Source organism: Lethenteron reissneri, unplaced genomic scaffold, assembly GCF_015708825.2.
Source record: "Lethenteron reissneri isolate LAM-NWPU_2019-01 unplaced genomic scaffold, ASM1570882v1 scaffold_1864, whole genome shotgun sequence".
Classification (NCBI taxonomy): domain Eukaryota; kingdom Metazoa; phylum Chordata; class Hyperoartia; order Petromyzontiformes; family Petromyzontidae; genus Lethenteron; species Lethenteron reissneri.
In genome coordinates, this window is record NW_026891624.1 from 2,298,370 (window position 1) to 2,318,146 (window position 19,777).

The window sequence follows — 19,777 nt, forward strand, 5'->3', positions numbered from 1 at the left end:
TGTAGGCCCCAGAGCTCCCCTGGCTCGCTGTCCTTATAAGGGCCGACCAGGGCAAGCCGGTGGCGTGGCCCCGAGAGCCCAGACGAAGCTGGTCTGGTGACTCAGGGAGCCGGGATCCCAGCTTAACCAAGCTGGGACAGATAGCCTCCCCTAGTCCCGTAGTGGAGGAATTGGTATAGGTTAGAGGGGTTAGCTGTCGAGAAATCCCTGTAGCCAAGTGACCTGTAATAACTGTGTTGGTGTAATAAATAAGTGTGCCTCCGATCCTGTCGTCAAGCCTCCATATACTTACTACATCTGGTGTCAGAAGTAAAACGTCCAACGATGGACACACGAGGGACGACACGTACCAGGGAGTCGGAGATGGAAGACGCCGCGGCCGAATCACCACCAGAGATGGCCGGGGTCGGATCGGAGCTGCCGGGGCCGAGTACGCCCGCGCCGCCATGACAAGAGGGGGGGGATGCGTCGGCCGAAGGACTCCGGCTGGCCCACTCCCGCCTGGCGGACCTGCTCTACGCCGCGGCCGCCGCGTTGGAGGAGATCACGCGGCTGGGGGCTGGAGGAGCAGCGCGGGTCGACGACGGCAGCCGACGCGGGGCAACGTTTCCCGCCACCCCGACGTGGCTCGCGGTCAAATTTCCCGCCATCGCTACAGTGCGAGCGGAGGGCGGGGCCGGGCCGCGTCACGTGTCTGCTGAGCGCCAAGCACAAGCCGTGACATCATCAACACCGGCCGGCGCGTCAACATCAGAGCGACCGGCGATGCCATGCTCACAGCCTGCCCACACTGTATCATCGGCGGGGAGCGACGGAGAGCGTTCTGCAGCCACGGACGCCGCCTTACAACAGCGTCTGCCGCCTCTTAAAGAATTCGTAAGCGCAGACGGAGACTGGGGCGGTTTCAAGAGGCGGTTCATCGCTCATCAAGAGATGGCGAACTGGTCGGACGCCGAGGCTCTACGCGCGCTGCCAGCGATGCTGGACAACGACGCCCTGGCTACCCTCACCTCGGCGCCGAGGGAAAAGCGCGCCACTCTACACCTGGCGTTGCAGCTGCTGTCAGCCGTCTATGGGCCGCCTTCGGACTGCAGGCAGCTGTTCCACGATCGGCGTCGGGGCGCCAACGAATCGCCCCTGGCCTTCCGGACGGCTCTCCTGGCCCTGGCGAAGGCTGCTTTTCCAAGGATGGACGAGGAAGGAGTGGATGCCATGGTGGCTGAGAAGCTGCTGCTACTCGCTGATGAGCTGGACGTCAACGTCCTGGCTCAAGACGACGCGGAGATGTCGTCCCTGCTGGTCGCGCGCCACATCCACGGGGGCTTGCGGTCCCTACGTCGAAAGGCGGCAAAGGGGGCGGCCGGCCATGCCATGGCGGCTACCGCCCTCCCATCGGAGGAGGTCTGCGGGGTGGAGCGGCGAGGGGAATGGAGATCGGCGGCACCGCAGGCTCGGAATGGACCGAGCCGCCAGGAGCAGCCCAGGACATCGGGGGCGCTCACACGCTGCTACCACTGTGGCCTGCAAGGCCACGTTGCCTCAGGATGCCGGGCTCCCCGTCAGCGCGGGGCGACACCTCGTCCGGACGCCACGCCGTCTCCTCCCAAGCTCCAGCAGAGAAATACGGCGAGTCGCGGCACCTCACACGTTTGGCCCACGCACACATCCGACACACACTCACGCGCTCAACTAAACAGGGCTCCAAATTCCCCGTCCGTCGCGCGCGATTGTTCTGTAATGCGGCGAGCGCTCCAACCGGGTCAGTGGTCGGAGCTCGCCCATCGTGTCGTTGCTGCGTCGGCGGGATCATCGGTCGTGGTCGGTCACATTGATGGGGTAGAGGTGCGGATTTTAATTGACACAGGGGCATCGGCGACCATTATATCTGATTTGATTTATAACATTCTTCCCGTTCAAAGTCGTCCCTTGCTCCCCGTTGACGTGCCATGCTATGCCGCTAACGGGGGCTCGCTGGGCATTATTGGCCAAATCCGCACCACTATCTGCATTGGAGACATTAGATTATCCGGGCCTGTTTTGGTTTCCTCCTCACTCGCGGTTCCGTGCCTGTTGGGGACGGATTTCTTGGCCAAAATGCCCATCCGTATCCTGATTGACCAGGGGTGCATTGAGCTCCCATCGGGCCGACGCGTTACATTTTTGTCTTCCCCCACCACGGAGCGTCGGGCGTTTGCCACCGTGCAGGCGCTCGTGACAAAAACCGTGCGCATACCTCCGGGGGCTCAGATGCTCGTCCCTCTTAGGTTGCGTCGGCCGTTTAATGAAGGGGTTGCGGATCGGGGGGTCTTGTTAGGACCATCTCGGGCCGGGGTAAATGGACCCGATTTGCTCGCGGCTCAGACCATGGTGAGAGGGGATGGGGACCCCTTCATTGCAGTCTTTAATGTGGGATCGCGAACGGCCGTGGTTCCTCAAGGGACCGTGCTTGCACACGCAACGCCGGTACCCTATGAGGAACCACTCGTGGGTCAGGTATCCACCGATCCTCCGTCGCGACCGCATTCGGACTGTGATGACGGATGGCTGGATGCGCTTTGCGCGGGTTCAGTGGACCTGTCCGACTCGCAGCGCGCGCAGCTGCGAGTTCTCCTGAGCGAATTTGCTGACGTTTTTAGTCAACACAAATTTGATATTGGTTGTACTAAATTGCTGCGACACCATATTGACACGGGTGACAGCGCGCCAATCCGCCAAAATCCCTTTCGGTTGAGTCCCGCCGAAAAGGATCATGTCAAATCGGCTGTTGATGACATGCTAGCCGCCGATATCATTTCCCCTTCCAACAGCCCGTGGGGCGCGCCGATCGTTTTGGTGAAAAAACACGACGGCTCACTGCGGTTTTGTGTCGACTTTCGGCGTCTGAACAAAATCTCTGTGGCAGATGCGTACCCGCTTCCTCGAATGGATGAGTCGCTCGATGCCTTGGCGGGGGCGCGATTCTTTTCCACCCTCGATTTGCTATCTGGATTCTGGCAGCTTCCTCTGGATGACGAGTCAAAACCTAAGACTGCTTTTCGTACACCGCAAGGTCTCTTCCAATTTAACCGCTTGCCGATGGGTTTACATTCTGCGCCGGCAACTTTTCAGCGGTTAATGGAATTGGTCTTGGCAGGTTTGCAATGGGATTCGTGTTTGATTTACTTAGACGATGTCATCGTCTTTAGCAGATCCTTCGAGGAACACCTCCAGAGGTTGCGTGCTGTTTTTCTCAAAATGCGAGCTGCCAATTTGAAATTTAAACTGCAGAAGTGCCATTTACTCCGCGAATCGGTGCGATATTTGGGTCACATTGTTGGGCGCTCGGGAATATCCACTGATCCCGCCAAAACGGAATGCGTCAGCTCCTGGCCGACTCCCACCTCGGTGGGAGAGGTCAGGAGTTTCATTGGGTTCGCGTCGTATTATCGACGATTTGTGGCTGACTTCGCTACGATTGCGAAACCATTGCATGCCTTGACGTCCAAGGGAGTCAGGTTTCATTGGGGGCCGGAGGAGGAGGCTGCTTTTCGCGCCCTCCGGAATGCTTTGGTGGGGGCTCCGCCGTTGAATTACCCAGATTTTTCACAACCCTTCTTGCTCGATACAGATGCAAGTAACACGGGCATCGGGGCGTGCTGTCCCAGCTCATTGGGGGCGTAGAGCATGTGGTGGCTTACGGTAGTCGGGTACTGTCTCCAGCCGAACAGCGGTACTGCGTTACCCGTCGGGAATTGTTGGCGATTGTTTATTTTATTCAGCAGTACCGCCCGTATCTGTACAGTCGGCGGTTCACCGTCCGTACAGACCATGCGGCCCTACAATACGCCCTGCGGGTTCAACAACCATCGGGCCAGTTGTCTCGATGGTTGGAGATTCTCCAAGACTATGACTTTGTCACCACATATCGTAAGGGTGTCCGCCACACGAACGCTGACGCCCTGTCGCGATTGCCACCCACTTCGGAGTGCGCGCGCCTCTTGGGTTCGGGGCGTTGTAGGCCCCCGAACGTCACCACCGATTCGGTCCTCGTGGCCGCTGCCGATGCGCCTTCGGCTTCGCGTCCTATCGAGCAAGAAGGGAGGGATTCGTTGCTGGGGTTGTCGGTCGCGGAATGGGGACGCCTCCAAATGGAGGACACCTCCCTCCTCGCGCTGCGCCGTCGCGCCGGGGGGGTTGGTCAGGGGGTGGCGAACGTTGACTCGTGGGGGTTGTTCCAGGGTCTTTTAATGCACTGGGATGGAAAAACCCGGCGCCAGCGGCTCGTGGTGCCTGCTGCATTAAGGGGTAAGGTGGTATGGGCTGTTCATGAGCGGCTTCTGCACTTGGGGGTTCACAAGACCTTTGCCACGCTCCAGCTCGATTTCTTCTGGCCGGGCATGGAAAAGGACGTGGGGGATCTCCTGGGGTCATGCACGCAATGCGCGCAGAGGAAGCCACCTGCTAGGGGGTCCAACCCTCCGCTGCAGTCCATTAAGGTTTCCCGGGTTAACGAGCTCGTCGCTCTGGACATACTCGGCCCATTTCCCGCTACGCCCAGGGGCAATAGGTATTTATTAACGGGGGTCGAATACTTCACGAGATGGCCTATGGCCTGGCCCCTGGCAAACCAGTCGGCAGCAGCCATCGCGGAGGCCTTTGTCCAGGGCTATGTCCTCGACAAGGGTGCTCCGGAACGGCTGCTTACTGACCAGGGTAGGAATTTTTCTGGTAAACTCCTACGTGAGGTGTGCGACCTCTTGGGTACGGAGAAGGTTCGGACCTCTCCGTATCACCCACAAACTGACGGGATGGTGGAACGGCTGCATCGGACCATCACGTCTATGCTGTCCCAGCAGGTGTCAGTATCCCAGACGGATTGGGACCTCCGTATAGCCGGTGTGTTGCAGGCTTACAGAATGGCTCCCCATGCGGCCACCGGATTTTCCCCTTTCTTTTTAATGTATGGGCGCGAAGTTAACCCCCCTGTGGCGACCCAGCTGAAGCTCTCGGCGCCCCAAGTGAAGTCTAACTTGTCCGAACACGTTAAATTTAACATCGGTAAATTGTCTGAGGCGCGGGAAGCGGCCGTGCAAAATTCTGAACTCCGCCAGAGGGCGAACGAGAGGCTTCGTCTGGGGCGGGTGCAGGTGGTCAAATGGAAACCATGGGACAGGGAGTGGTTGCACTGTCCTCAGGTGCCGCTGGCAACCTCGTCGAAATTGGTACGGCCGTGGCGGGGGCCAGTGGAGGTCGTACAGGTTTTGCGGCCGCAATGTGTTCGCGTCAAATGGGGGAGGCGCCGGTGGTATGTGCACCCCTCAAGGTTGAAACCATTCATCGCGCCGCCCCGTGGTTCACACACACACACGCATGGCCAAACGTGTGAGGGTTTCGCCGACTCCCCGACGCCGCTGCACTCGCCTAACCTGGCACCAACTGTCCCGTCCCCAGGTGAAACAGGAGTGACGGTCCCACGCCCACCAACCCCTCCCGGAGGGGTCGGGGGTCACTCGGCGGCGACGCCTGACTCTCTTGCACCCGGACCGTCAACAACCATCACTGAACGTGCCAGGACGGGCCCTTGTGACGGGCCCGCCGCAAGAACGCGCGCCAAAACGCGCAGACTTTTGTGAGGTCGGCCGTTGGGGGGCCTTGCGGACAATGGGGGGGGCGGCGTCCGGAGTGTGTATATATGTTGGTTTTGGGGTGGTTATTCGGGGGGGGTGCGTCGGGTTATTTTTTTTCTCTCTCTCTCTCTCTCTTCCTGTTGTTGTTCTTGTTAAGGTTCTCTTGTTCTTGTTGAAAAAATTTACGCGAGGCACACACACGGGGGTTCGTGAGGGATACACCTTTATTCTGGGTTTTTTTTTGCAGCCAGGGACGGCTGCGAGCTGTACAGGGGGGGGTGATGTAGAGGTGTAATTGCGCATGGCTACGAATGTTGAGGTGTGATTATGCATGGCCACGGATGGCCAACAAACACAAGGGGCGGGGTTACGGCCGTACACAAGGGTGGCGCTCGCACCGACGTCCGCATGTGTATCCCCCACGGGCCCCCCCTCGGGGGCGAGTCCTATAAAAGGTGATGAGCTCGAGGGCTCGAGGTCGGGACTCAGCTTTAACCAGAGAAGACGGAAGACCTGCTAGTGTAGGCCCCAGAGCTCCCCTGGCTCGCTGTCCTTATAAGGGCCGACCAGGGCAAGCCGGTGGCGTGGCCCCGAGAGCCCAGACGAAGCTGATCTGGTGACTCAGGGAGCCGGGATCCCAGCTTAACCAAGCTGGGACAGATAGCCTCCCCTAGTCCCGTAGTGGAGGAATTGGTATAGGTTAGAGGGGTTAGCTGTCGAGAAATCCCTGTAGCCAAGTGACCTGTAATAACTGTGTTGGTGTAATAAATAAGTGTGCCTCCGATCCTGTCGTCAAGCCTCCATATACTTACTACACTTGCGTGCTTACGACCGTGCAAATCTTTCGTCGTTTTTTAACCCACTTACCGTGATCCAATCGAGCTGACATTTTGCACACAGACTCGTTGTGCGAGACAATTAATGTTCGTGAAAATTTGTTTCCAAAATTTTACACTGTTTAGGGAAAACAAATTAAATATTTAATTACCAATTGCTTAATACTGGCAGACAATCATCTGACCCATAGGTGTCAGCCATCTCAAGCCAGAGGACGAGAGGACTCTAGCCGCCACGCATATAAAGGATTTATAGTGAAAAACTTTGTTTTTACGGGTTCATTTTTTCAGCATTTTTTCTCCAAAGTTCTGAGCGAAACTTTTGAAAAGCATTTGCACGTGCTCACGTGAAGGATATCTTGCACCAGTCTAACGGAGGTGGCCGGTTAGCTCAGCTGGTTAGCGCGTGGTGCTAAAAACGTCAAGGTCCTGGGTTCGATCCCCATACTGGCCAGCTGCAGTTTTCCTCCATTAAAAAAAATAAATGTAAATTTTGCTCTTGATGCTTTCTCATCTTTATTGGGTTTGCCTGGCAGGTTTTCATTTTTCTTATTTCACGGAATATCTCTCAAGTTTTCTCGGTTTGCCACACCATCCCTTAGGATTCTGCCTCTGTTTCTTGGAATTTACTTTCACTTTTTGGCGCAGGTTCTTAGTTTCCTGGGAATGTGTCCCAATTTATTGGGTGCATCAATCAGTTTGTTCGAATTTTATCTCCTTTTTTTTCTTTCCATCTCTTTGATTTTTTTGAGTTTCTTTGCAGTTTGTGTTGTTTACACCACTGGCTTGGTCTTCCGATACACTTGCTTGGCCATGTTTGTTTGTTGTAGTACGGAGTAAGACTGATGGCCTTAATCTAAGTTGTCTTGTGGTTGTTGTTGTTGTTGTTTGACTTGCATCCCACTGGGATTTTTGCACACAGCGTTGGTGTATGGTGTTTGTTCTGCAATATTATGCTGTCTTTTCTTGGGTTTTCTGTTTGTACTTAGTCACATATTCACTTTAAGATGTTTTCTTGTTCATGTTTTTGTTTTCTGTGTGTTGCGGTTGCACCCGATTGAAGAGCCGAATGGCTCACAGGGCTATACCTAATACTTGAACTTGAACTTGACTTACTCTGTTGGTACTTGGTGTTTCGTCTCAATTTTTTGGCACTAATTCTAGATTTGAAGTTTTCGTGACTGCAAGGATTCATACTCTCTGTTTTTTTTGGTAAAGTCACGTAGGTAAAAAAGTTAAAATAAATTAAATCATGACGTTTCGGAGATTTTTTTGGGCTCTCTTCCCAGTTTCTTGGATATCCTCAGTTTTTTAATTTAAAACCTGAGAATAAAATGGGTTTCTTTACCAGTTTCTAGGTCTACCTATCCTTTTCTTGCATCTTTCTAATATTCATTGATTTTAATTGGGGTTCTCTCTTAGTTTATTGGATTTCCTCTCAGTTGATCGGGTTTTCGTTGACATTTTTTTGGCATTCGTTCTCCAAATATCTAAGCGACACTGTTGAAAAGCATTTGCACGTGCTCACATGAAGGATATCTTGCACGAGTCAAAGAGAGGTGGCCGGTTAGCTCAGCTGGTTAGAGCGTGGTGCTAATAACGCCAAGGTCCTGGGTTCGATACCCATACTGGCCAGCTGCTGTTTTCCTCCATTTGAAAAAATCAATGAAAATTTTGCTCTTGATGCTTTCTCATCTTTATTGGGTTTGCCTGGCAGGTTTTCATTTTTCTCATTTCACGGAATATCTCTCAAGTTTCCTCGGTTTGCCGCACCATCCCTTAGGATTCTGCCTCGGTTTCTTGTAATTTCCTTTCACTTTTTGAGCAGATTATTCGTTTCCTGGAAATCGGTCCCAATTGCTTGGCTACATCAATCAGTTTGTTATACTGGTAGGAACGAAGTGGACCAGTCTACAATAGATTATTTCGTCCGTTCGTCCGTCTGTCTGTCCGACCGTCCGTCCGTGTAGCAACATCGCCCCCTACTGCAAACACTTGGCATGACCCTACACAAACCTTTAGACTCAGTGACGCTTTCCTGGCTAAACAAGTGTAACATTCCCTTATAATTCCCTCAGATAGCTTTTAATTAAAACATTTAAATTAATTAGGTTTTCCTGGCTAAACAAGTGTAACATTCCCTTATAATTCCCTGAGATAGCTTTTGATTCAAACTTTTAAATAAAAATTTAATTCACAGCACCCTAAAGCCTACAGCTAGGCCTAAAGCCTAGAACTAGGCCACAAACTCTCCCTTCGTATCGTACCCCCGCGTGTGTGAAAGGGAGTTAATGTTTCACAATGTTACATTCCCTGATGTTTTTAAATATAAACATTTAAATTTCAAGCATTTACATTATTAATTAAAACATTTAAATTAAAAATTAACTCACAGCAACCTAAAGCCGAGAGCAAGGCCTAAAGCCTAGAACTAGGCCTCAAAGTCTCCCTTCGTATCGTCCGATTATGTGTTGCAACATCGCCCCCTACTGCAAACACTTGGCAGGACCCTACAAAAACCTTTAGACTCAGTGGGGCTTTCCTGGCTAAACAAGTGTAATAATACATTATGTCTATATTCTTTGGTTATTCGTTCCTACCAGCCCACCCCGCAGGGTCCTGTTTTATCTTCTCAGTTTCTTCATTTTAAAACTATGAATAAAATGCGTTTCTTTATCAGTTTTTAGGTCTACCTATCCTTTTCTTGCATCTTTCTAATTTTCATTGTTTTTAATTAGGTTTCTCTCTCAGTTAATTGGTTTTCCTCTCAGTTAATCGGGTTTTCGTTGACATTTTTTCGGCATTCTTTCTCCAAATATCTAAGCGACACTGTTGAAAAGCATTTGCACGTGCTCACATGAGGGATATCTCGCACCGATCAAAGAGAGGTGGCCGGTTAGCTCAGCTGGTTAGAGCGTGGTGCTAATAACGCCAAGGTCCTGGGTTCGATCCCCATACTGGCCAGCTACTGTTTTCCTCCATATAAAAAATTATATTAAAATTTTGCTCTTGATGCTTTCTCATCTTTATTGGGTTTGCCTGGCAGGTTTTCATTTTTCTCATTTCACGGAATATCTTTCAAGTTTACTCGGTTTGCAGAACCATCCCTTAGGATTCTGCCTCGGTTTCTTGGAATTTCCTTTTAGTTTTTGGAGCAGAATCTTAGTTTCCTGGGAATGTGTCCGAATTTCTTGGTTGCATCAATCAGTTTGTTCGAATTTTCTCTCCTTTTTTTTCTTTGCAGTTTGTGTTTGTTTCCACCACTCCCTTGGATGTCCCACACACTTGCTTGACTTACCTTGTTGTTACTTGGTGTTTCTTCATTTTCAACCTATACATAAAATGTGTTTCTTCATCAGTTTTTAGGTCAACCTATCCTTTTCTTGGATCTTTCTAATTTTCATTGTTTTTAATTGGGGTTCTCTCTTAGTTTATTGGATTTCCTCTCAGTTTATCGGGTTTTCGTTCACATTTTTAAATCCTTTATATTAAGTTCACTTGCTTGCTTGCGCGCTTACGACCGTGCAAATATTTCAGTCGTTTTTTTACCCACTTCCCGTGATCCAATCGAGCTGACATTTTGCACACAGACTCGTTGTGCGTGACAATAAATTTTCGTAAATTTTTTTTTCCAAAATTTTAAATTTTTTAGGAAAAAACAAATTATATGTAATTACCAATTGCTTAATGGTGGCAAGCAATCATCTGACCCATATGTGGCAGCCATCTCAAGCCAGAGGAGGAGAGGACTCTAGCCGCCACGCATATAAAGGATTTAGAGTGAAAAACTTTGTTTTTACGGGTTTATTTTTTCGGCATTCTTTCTCCAAATTTCTGAGCGAAACTTTTGAAAAGCATTTGCACGTGCTCACGTGAAGGATATCTTGCACCAGTCTAATGGAAGTGGCCGGTTAGCTCAGCTGGTTAGAGCGTGGTGCTAATAACGCCAAGGTCCTGGGTTCGATCCCCATACTGGCCAGCTGATGTTTTCCTTTATTCATAAAAATAAAATGTAGCTCTTGATGCTTTCTCATCTTTATTGGGTTTGCCTGGCAGGTTTTCATTTTTCTCATTTCACGGAATATCTCTCAAGTTTTCTCGGTTTGCCGCACCATCCCTTAGGATTCTTTTTCGGTTTCTTGTAATTTCCTTTTAGTTTTTGGAGCAGAATCTTAATTTCCTGGGAATGTGTCCCAATTTATTGGGTCCATCAATCAGTTTGTTCGAATTTTTCTCCTTTTTTACTTTCCATCTCTTCGATTTTTAGAGTTCCTTTGCAGTTGGTGTTGTTTACACCACTGCCTTGGACTTCTCACACACTTGCTTGACTTATCTTGTTGTTACTTGGTGTTTCCTCTCAATTTTTGAGCTCTAATTCTAGATATGAAGTTTTCGTGACTGCAAGGATTCATACTCTCTGTTTTTTCGTTAAAGTCACGTAGGTATAAAATTTAAAATAAATTAAATCACGACGTTTCGGACGTTTTTTGGGCTCTCTTCCCAGTTTCTTGGTTATCCTCAGTTTTTTTTATTTTAAAACTATAAATAAAATGTGTTTGTTTATCAGTTTTTAGGTCTACCTCTCCTTTTCTTGCATCTTTCTAATTTTCATTGTTTTTAATTGGGTTTCTCTCTCAGTTAATTGGGTTTCCTCTCAGTTTATCGGGTTTTCGTTGACATTTTTTCGGCATTCTTTCTCAAAATATCTAAGCGACAGTGTTAAAAAGCATTTGCACGTGCTCACATGAAGAATATATTGCACCAGCCCAATCGAGGTGGGCGGTTAGCTCAGCTGGTTAGAGCGTGGTGCTAATAACGCCAAGGTCCTGGGTTTGATCCCCATACTGGCCAGCTGCTGTTTTCCTCCATTTAAAAACATCAAAAATTTTAGCTCTTGATGCTTTCTCATCTTTATTGGGTTTGCCTGGCAGGTTTTCATTTTTCTCATTTCACGGAATATCTCTCAAGTTTCCTCGGTTTGCCGCACCATCCCTTAGGATTCTGCCTCGGTTTCTTGTAATTTCCTTTCACTTTTTGAGCAGATTATTCGTTTCCTGGAAATCTGTCCCAATTGCTTGGCTACATAAATCAGTTTGTTATACTGGTAGGAACGAAGTGGACCAGTCTACAATAGATTATTTCGTCCGTTCGTCCGTCTGTCTGTCCGACCGTCCGTCTGTCCGTGTAGCAACATCGCCCCCTACTGCAAACACTTGGCATGACCCTACAAAAACCTTTAGACTCAGTGACGCTTTCCTGGCTAAACAAGTGTAACATTCCCTTATAATTCCCTCAGATAGCTTTTAATTAAAACATTTAAATTAATTAGGTTTTCCTGGCTAAACAAGTGTAACATTCCCTTATAATTCCTTGAGATAGCTTTTGATTCAATCTTTTAAATTAAAATTTAACTCACAGCGCCCTAAAGCCTACAGCTAGGCCTAAAGCCTAGAACTAGGCCACAAACTCTCCCTTCGTATCGTACCCCCGCCTGTGTGAAAGGGAGTTAATGTTTCACAATGTTACATTCCCTGATGTTTTTAAATAGAAACATTTAAATTTCAAGCATTTACATTAATAATTAAAACATTTAAATTAAAAATTAACTCACAGCAACCTAAAGCCGAGAGCAAGGCCTAAAGCCTAGAACTAGGCCTCAAAGTCTCCCTTCGTATCGTCCGATTATGTGTAGCAACATCGCCCCCTACTGCAAACACTTGGCAGGACCCTACAAAAACCTTTAGACTCAGTGGGGCTTCCCTGGCTAAACAAGTGTAATAATACATTATGTTTATATTCTTTGGTTATTCGTTCCTACCAGCCCACCCCGCAAGGGTCCTGTTTTATCTTCTCAGTTTTTTCATTTTAAAACTATGAATAAAATGCGTTTCTTTATCAGTTTTTAGGTCTACCTATACTTTTCTTGCATCTTTCTAATTTTCATTGTTTTTAATTAGGTTTCTCTCTTAGTTAATTGGTTTTCCTCTCAGTTAATCGGGTTTTCGTTGACATTTTTTCGGCATTCTTTCTCCAAATATCTAAGCGACACTGTTGAAAAGCATTTGCACGTGCTCACGTGAGGGATATCTCGCACCGATCAAAGAGAGGTGGCCGGTTAGCTCAGCTGGTTAGAGCGTGGTGCTAATAACGCCAAGGTCCTGGGTTCGATCCCCATACTGGCCAGCTACTGTTTTCCTCCATATAAAAAATTATATTAAAATTTTGCTCTTGATGCTTTCTCATCTTTATTGGGTTTGCCTGGCAGGTTTTCATTTTTCTCATTTCACGGAATATCTTTCAAGTTTACTCGGTTTGCAGAACCATCCCTTAGGATTCTGCCTCGGTTTCTTGGAATTTCCTTTTAGTTTTTGGAGCAGAATCTTAGTTTCCTGGGAATGTGTCCGAATTTCTTGGTTGCATCAACCAGTTTGTTCGAATTTTCTCTCCTTTTTTTTCTTTGCAGTTTGTGTTTGTTTCCACCACTCCCTTGGATGTCCCACACACTTGCTTGACTTACCTTGTTGTTACTTGGTGTTTCTTCATTTTCAACCTATACATAAAATGTGTTTCTTCATCAGTTTTTAGGTCAACCTATCCTTTTCTTGGATCTTTCTAATTTTCATTGTTTTTAATTGGGGTTCTCTCTTAGTTTATTGGATTTCCTCTCAGTTTATCGGGTTTTCGTTCACATTTTAAAATCCTTTATATTAAGTTCACTTGCTTGCTTGCGCGCTTACGACCGTGCAAATATTTCAGTCGTTTTTTTACCCACTTTCCGTGATCCAATCGAGCTGACATTTGCACACAGACTCGTTGTGCGTGACAATAAATTTTCGTAACTTTTTTTTCTCCAAAATTTTAAATTGTTTAGGAAAAAAAAAATGATATGTAATTACCAATTGCTTAATGGTGGCAAGCAATCATCTGACCCATAGGTGGCAGCCATCTCAAGCCAGAGGAGGAGAGGACTCTAGCCGCCACGCATATAAAGGATTTAGAGTGAAAAACTTTGTTTTTACGGGTTCATTTTTTCGGCATTCTTTCTCCAAATTTCTGAGCGAAACTTTTGAAAAGCATTTGCACGTGCTCACGTGAAGGATATCTTGCACCAGTCTAATGGAAGTGGTCGGTTAGCTCAGCTGGTAAGCGCGTGGTGCTAATAACGCCAAGGTCCTGGGTTCGATCCCCATACTGGCCAGCTGATGTTTTCCTTTATTCATAAAAATAAAATGTAGCTCTTGATGCTTTCTCATCTTTATTGGGTTTGCCTGGCAGGTTTTCATTTTTCTCATTTCACGGAATATCTCTCAAGTTTTCTCGGTTTGCCGCACCATCCCTTAGGATTCTGCCTCGGTTTCTTGTAATTTCCTTTTAGTTTTTGGAGCAGAATCTTAATTTCCTGGGAATGTGTCCCAATTTCTTGGGTCCATCAATCAGTTTGTTCGAATTTTCTCTCCTTTTTTACTTTCCATCTCTTCGATTTTTAGAGTTCCTTTGCAGTTTGTGTTGTTTACACCTCTGCCTTGGACTTCTCACACACTTGCTTGACTTATCTTGTTGTTACTTGGTGTTTCCTCTCAATTTTTGGGCTCTAATTCTAGATATGAAGTTTTCGTGACTGCATGGATTCATACTCTCTGTTTTTTCGTTAAAGTCACGTAGGTAAAAAATTTAAAATAAATAAAATCACGACGTTTCAGACGTTTTATTGGGCTCTCTCCCAAGTTTCTTGATTTCTTCAGTGTTTTCTTTTAAAACCTAAGAAAAAAATGTGTTCATTTATCAGTTTTTAGGTCTACCTCGCCTTTTCTTGCACCTTTCTAATTTTCAATGTTTTTAATTGGGTTTCTCTCTCAGTTAATTGGTTTTCCTCTCAGTTTATCGGGTTTTCGTTGACATTTTTTTGGCATTCTTTCTCCAAATTTCTGAGCCAGACTCTTGAAAAGCTTTTGCACGTGCTCACATGAAGGATATATTGCACCAGCCAAACGGAGGTGGCCGGTTAGCTCAGCTGGTTAGAGCGTGGTGCTAATAACGCCAAGGTCCTGGGTTCGATCCCCATACTGGCCAGCTGCTGTTTTCCTTCATTTAGAAAAATCTATAAAAATTTAGCTTTTGATGCTTTTCTCAGCTGTATTGGGTTTGCCTGGCAAGTTTTCATTTTTCTCATTTCACAGAATATCTCTCAAGTTTACTCAGTTTGACGCACCATCTCTTAGGATTCTGCCTCTGATTCTTGTAATTTCCTTTCACTTTTAGACGCAAGATCTTAGTTTCCTGGGAATCTGTCCCAATTTCTTGGCTACATCAATCAGTTTTTTTCGAATTTTCTCTCCTTTTATTAAATCCTTTATATTAAGTTCGCTTGCTTGCTTGCTTGCGTGCTTGCTTGCTTGCTTACGACCGTGCAAATCTTTCGGTCGTTTTTTAACCCACTTCCCGTGATCCAATCGAGCTGACATTTTGCACACAGACTCGTTGTGCGAGACAATTAATGTTCGTGAAAATTTTTTTCCAAAATTTTACACTGTTCAGGGAATTTTTTTTTTAATATTTAATTACCAATTGTTTAATGCTGCCAGACAATCATCTGACCCATAGGTGGCAGCCATCTCAAGCCAGAGGACGAGAGGACTCTAGCCGCCCCAATGCCATGCATATAAAGGATTTATAGTGAAAAACTTTGTTTTTACGGGTTTACTTGTACCTACGTGACTTTACCGACAAAACCTAAGAATATGGATATGAGTAACCCAGCAGTGACTACGCAGCCCTTCGTCGTCCCCTAGGTGGCGCTCTCTCATTACATAAACATGACTAACAAGTGAATGCGGAAAGAGGACAAATAAAATAAGACGGATGCTCCACGGGATATGATTTACGTCTGTTGTAGGCCAATCGCTTTCAAAGACAATGCATATATCATCAGAGCATGTTTTGTTTGCATATTTTCCCACAAGTATGTGTGGTTAATGGGACTTGATGCCTTGTAAAAGGTATCTATTTGGTGTTCGAACATCTTATCACCTCCTGTTTTGTTGGCAGGAAGGGTAACACTTAATTATTCTTATTTTTCATAATTTTGTACACTGGAAAAACGGTACCGTGGACAGTTACCCATTGTTCTTCTTGGTTCTTTCGGTAAAGTCACGTAGAAGGGAAATAATAAAATAATAAAAATAAAACATGATAAAATAATTCTCACGACGTTTCGGCCACAACGCAAGCAGCCGTCCTCAGGTGAAGAACAGGTCTGTCGGAAAGACAGCGACTGAATGACAGCCCTGTTCTTCACCTGAGGACGGCTGCTTGCGTTGTGGTCGAAACGTCGTGAGAATTATTTTATTATGTTTTATTTTTATTATTTCCCTTCTACGTGACTTTACCGAAAGAACCAAGAAGATGAATCCCTGCAATCACGAAAGCTTTAAATCGAAAAGTTCCCCATTGGTCAAACATGTTACGTTAATGCGGAAGATATGGTCATTGCTGTTCACACTGTGAAGACGTTAACGACTTTGCTGATGGACCTGGAGTGTGCACCTTAGAGATGGAGCCTTTCTTTCAGCTCTACAAAAAATTAACCCGTAAAAACAAAGTTTTTCACTATAAATCCTTTATATGCGTGGCATCGGTTTTATTTTATTATTTATTTCTGTTTTTCTTGAGTAAGAGTTTCATTTTTATCACATTGGTATTTTAAATTAAATATGAAATTTTTTTTCTCCTAAAAAGTGGAAAATTATGGAATTTTTTTCACGAAAATAAATTGTCACGCACAACGAGTCTGTGTGCAAAATGTCAGCTCGATTGGATCACGGGAAGTGGGTTAAAAAACGACCGAAAGATTTGCACGGTCGTAAGCACGCAAGCAAGCAAGCAAGTGAACTTAATATAAAGGATTTAAAAAAAAAAAAACTCCTATCCGGGTATTTTCTGTCATCAAATACTACACCCGCATCAACTCCCCATTATTATTGGGGGCAGTTGTGTAGCAAGTGAAGATGTGTCTATACCTCGTCAGTGTGCTTATAACTGGCTCCGATTTGGCAGCAGAGGTATAACTCTGAGTCAGTCGAGCAGCATTATCTTTTAATCAACTTCTATTATGCTGTGTGGAAGCTACCTGGCCTATTGCTCCATTCGAAGCCCCATCCCGGGTTTAACCGGACTGGATTGTGTGAGGAGCAAACAAATATTTGAATCAAAATCTTTTATCTTGGACAGTCCCATACGTGAGCTGGGTTGGCTGGGTCATGTAGCCTGCATGCCCAGTCAACGCTTGCCCAGGCAACTCAGGTTTGGCCGGATAGAGGGGGCTAAACGGGCACAGAACGAGCTAGAGAGGAGATGGACTGATCCAGTACATCAGGATTTGGAGCTAATTTAACATTCTAACTGGTACCAATGGTGTCAATATCAGTCTGTGGAGGAGGCTCGTGAAGGACCGCTACTGGGCAGATGGAGGCAGTCACACTCCAGCAACAATAGAGGGCAGAGGAGCGACGCTCACGGCAACAAGCGGAGTGCCGGGCAGCTAAAAACGCAGCCAGTTGACAGTGGTGGGTACAGGTGGTGTGGATACCATACCAGAGGTGGAATGTGCTCCAAATCCAGGGGTTGTCATTCAGACTCTGTCTCCTCGAGAGACCTGCTCTTCACCTGAGGACGGCTGCTTGCGTTGTGGCCGAAACGTCGTGAGAATTATTTTAGTATGTTTTATTATTATTTTATTATTTCCATTCTACGTGACTTTACCGAAAGAGCCAAGAAGCTTCATATCTCATGGAATATTTTCTGAGGTTCCCCCTCAACCACGATCTGGAACTCAACCGCAAAGCTCTAATTAAGCCCCGACTACTGCACAAATATTTTTTTAGCAACAAACGCATCATGATGGTGGCTGCTATATGCTGTAATGAAACATTGGCAATGTATTTGATTCTACGTTATGGGCGTCAGGACACTTCAGGGCCTGTAACGATTCTCTCCCATTGCGATTCAATCAATTGTCCCAATTTGGGGCCTTCATTACATTTAATTATGTTTTTTTTCTGACATCTCCGTTTATTTCAGCACCTCCATGGCTGCAGGTGTTAAATGACCTAATCACTCTTCTTGGTTCTTTCGGTAAAGTCACGTAGAAGCGAAGTAATAAAATAATAAAACATAATAAAATAATTCTCACGACGTTTCGGCTACAACGCAAGCAGCCGTCTTCAGGTGAAGAATGAGACACTGCCAAGCTGGGAGCTTATATATAAGCTGCGTTGGAGGTGGAAGAAGAGCGCCTTGACAAAAGGATGTGCATATCAAGAGGAATTTAGCATATTCATGGGAAATGCGTAGGAGGTGGGTGAGGGGGTTTCAAGGGAGGGGGCAGGGGGTAGCATTAACAAAGGGAGGGAATGTTAAAGCAATGAAACATTGCGGTCTGAAAGTCACCGTAAACGTGAACAGACCGCAATCCACTCACTGGGCATTAACTGTGTATCTTGTGTTCTTCACAGGGAATGCATTATTTGCTCCGCTGCGGGTCTTCTGTCACCGCTCTCCCATTCACATGTTTCATTGCTTTAACATTCCCTCCCTTTGTTAATGCTACCCCCTGCCCCCTCCCTTGAAACCCCCTCACCCACCTCCTACGCATTTCCCATGAATATGCTAAATTCCTCTTGATATGCACATCCTTTTGTCAAGGCGCTCTTCTTCCACCTCCAACGCAGCTTATATATAAGCTCCCAGCTTGGCAGTGTCTCATTCTTCACCTGAAGACGGCTGCTTGCGTTGTAGCCGAAACGTCGTGAGAATTATTTTATTATGTTTTATTTTTATTATTTTATTACTTCCCTTCTACGTGACTTTACCGAAAGAACCAAGAAGATGACTTCCTGCAGTCACGAAAGCTTTAAATCGAAATTTAACCTAATTACTAATTACACATTTAAAGCCTGAACTTATAACGTTTTTTTTACCAGGTGAGGCCCACTGCGCTGTGTAGCTCTTTTTCAAATGCGACCTGGTTATCACAAAAAACACTGGTCAACAAAAAAAACATTTCTGGCCTGGACTTTTGCAGCTGTTTTAGACTAATTTCAGGGTGCTGATTCCAAATCTGATCCCAGATTTGCTCCATCACATCTCATTTTACGCTATCGGCATACCCCATTTTCATTGATTTTACCCGAAATTAACTCTGTCACTTATGATTGCAAGTTGTTGCGAGTCAGTGACTGCTTTAGTGTTAAAATATGGTGCTGTATTTTTAGGATAGTGTGTTTATAATATCATTTTATGTAGATATCCACATTTATTTAATATTTTTCTTCTGCAGTTTGTATTGAAAATGCAATCTTGGATATCTCAAAAACCTGATGTGATAGACAAAAACTGATGCCAGATTTGGAATCAGCACCCCAAAATTACATTAAGACCGTTGGAATACCTTATGCCAGAAAAAGTGTGTTGACCAGTGTTATAGCTCAACGAGGTGGCTTGTCATCATGTGGAAATGTATCGCAGCTAAAATACTCTAAACGCGCATTTCTAAATTTAGAAGTAAAAAACCGGGAGGACCCAGAGAAAAAACCCACGCAACCACGGATAGAGAGAGACACGCAAACTCCAAATATACAGCCGGTGTCAGGGTCCGGATTGAACAACGACCTCCTGTATACCAGGCAAGCTAATTAACATCTCCTAGCCACTGTGTGCGTGTACCCTGGTTTGACAGCAGAGGTCTCACTCCGAATCAGTCGCGCGGCATGAGCTTGTCATCAGCTGCATAATGCTGTGTGGAAGCTACCTTGTCTGTCGCTCCGCACGAAGCTTCGGGTCTTCTCGGCCACGGTCATGCCCTCCCTTCTCTATGCTTGTGAAACCTGGACCTCCCCGAATGGAACATCTTCGCCGGTGGGAAACATTCAGGCTGGCATAACGACGATCCATCCTGGCTTTAACCAGGCTGGATTGTGTGAGGAGTTCATAAATCGTTGAAAGATCTGGACACTTCCGATCGGTGAGCTCCTCCTGCAGCCAAGGCTGCGTTGGCTGGGTTACCGCATACCTAAACAGCTTTGTTCTGCCGGATAAAGGGGGCTAAACGGGCGCTGAACGAGCCAGAGAGGAGATGGAGTGATGTGGTACAAACTGACGTGGAGCTGAGTGGATTTGCAGGTGACTGGTGCCAGCCTTGTCAAGATCGGCCTCTGTGGAGGAGGCTCGTGAAAGACGCTGCTACTGGCAAGTTGAAGGCAGTCACCCTCCCAACAACAGCGAGCGATGCTCAAAACAACGAGCGGAAAGCCGGTCGGCTAGAAACACCGCCAATTGGCA

The 19,777-nt window shown here is 46.7% G+C and overlaps 6 non-coding genes across 6 annotated transcripts; all 6 read left to right on the top strand.

Moving 5' to 3' along the window:
* Positions 1–6,822: 6,822 nt before the first annotated feature.
* On the top strand, positions 6,823–6,896 carry TRNAF-AAA (transfer RNA phenylalanine (anticodon AAA)). The gene has a single exon. It is a non-coding gene; the product is annotated as a tRNA-Phe (tRNA).
* Positions 6,897–8,003: 1,107 nt separating this feature from the next.
* On the top strand, positions 8,004–8,077 carry TRNAI-AAU (transfer RNA isoleucine (anticodon AAU)). The gene has a single exon. It is a non-coding gene; the product is annotated as a tRNA-Ile (tRNA).
* A 1,255-nt stretch (positions 8,078–9,332) lies between these two features.
* On the top strand, positions 9,333–9,406 carry TRNAI-AAU (transfer RNA isoleucine (anticodon AAU)). Its single transcript has one exon. It is a non-coding gene; the product is annotated as a tRNA-Ile (tRNA).
* A 941-nt stretch (positions 9,407–10,347) lies between these two features.
* Positions 10,348–10,421, top strand: TRNAI-AAU (transfer RNA isoleucine (anticodon AAU)). The gene has a single exon. It is a non-coding gene; the product is annotated as a tRNA-Ile (tRNA).
* Positions 10,422–12,551: 2,130 nt separating this feature from the next.
* TRNAI-AAU (transfer RNA isoleucine (anticodon AAU)) lies at positions 12,552–12,625 on the top strand. Its single transcript has one exon. It is a non-coding gene; the product is annotated as a tRNA-Ile (tRNA).
* Positions 12,626–14,438: 1,813 nt separating this feature from the next.
* On the top strand, positions 14,439–14,512 carry TRNAI-AAU (transfer RNA isoleucine (anticodon AAU)). Its single transcript has one exon. It is a non-coding gene; the product is annotated as a tRNA-Ile (tRNA).
* Positions 14,513–19,777: the final 5,265 nt, after the last annotated feature.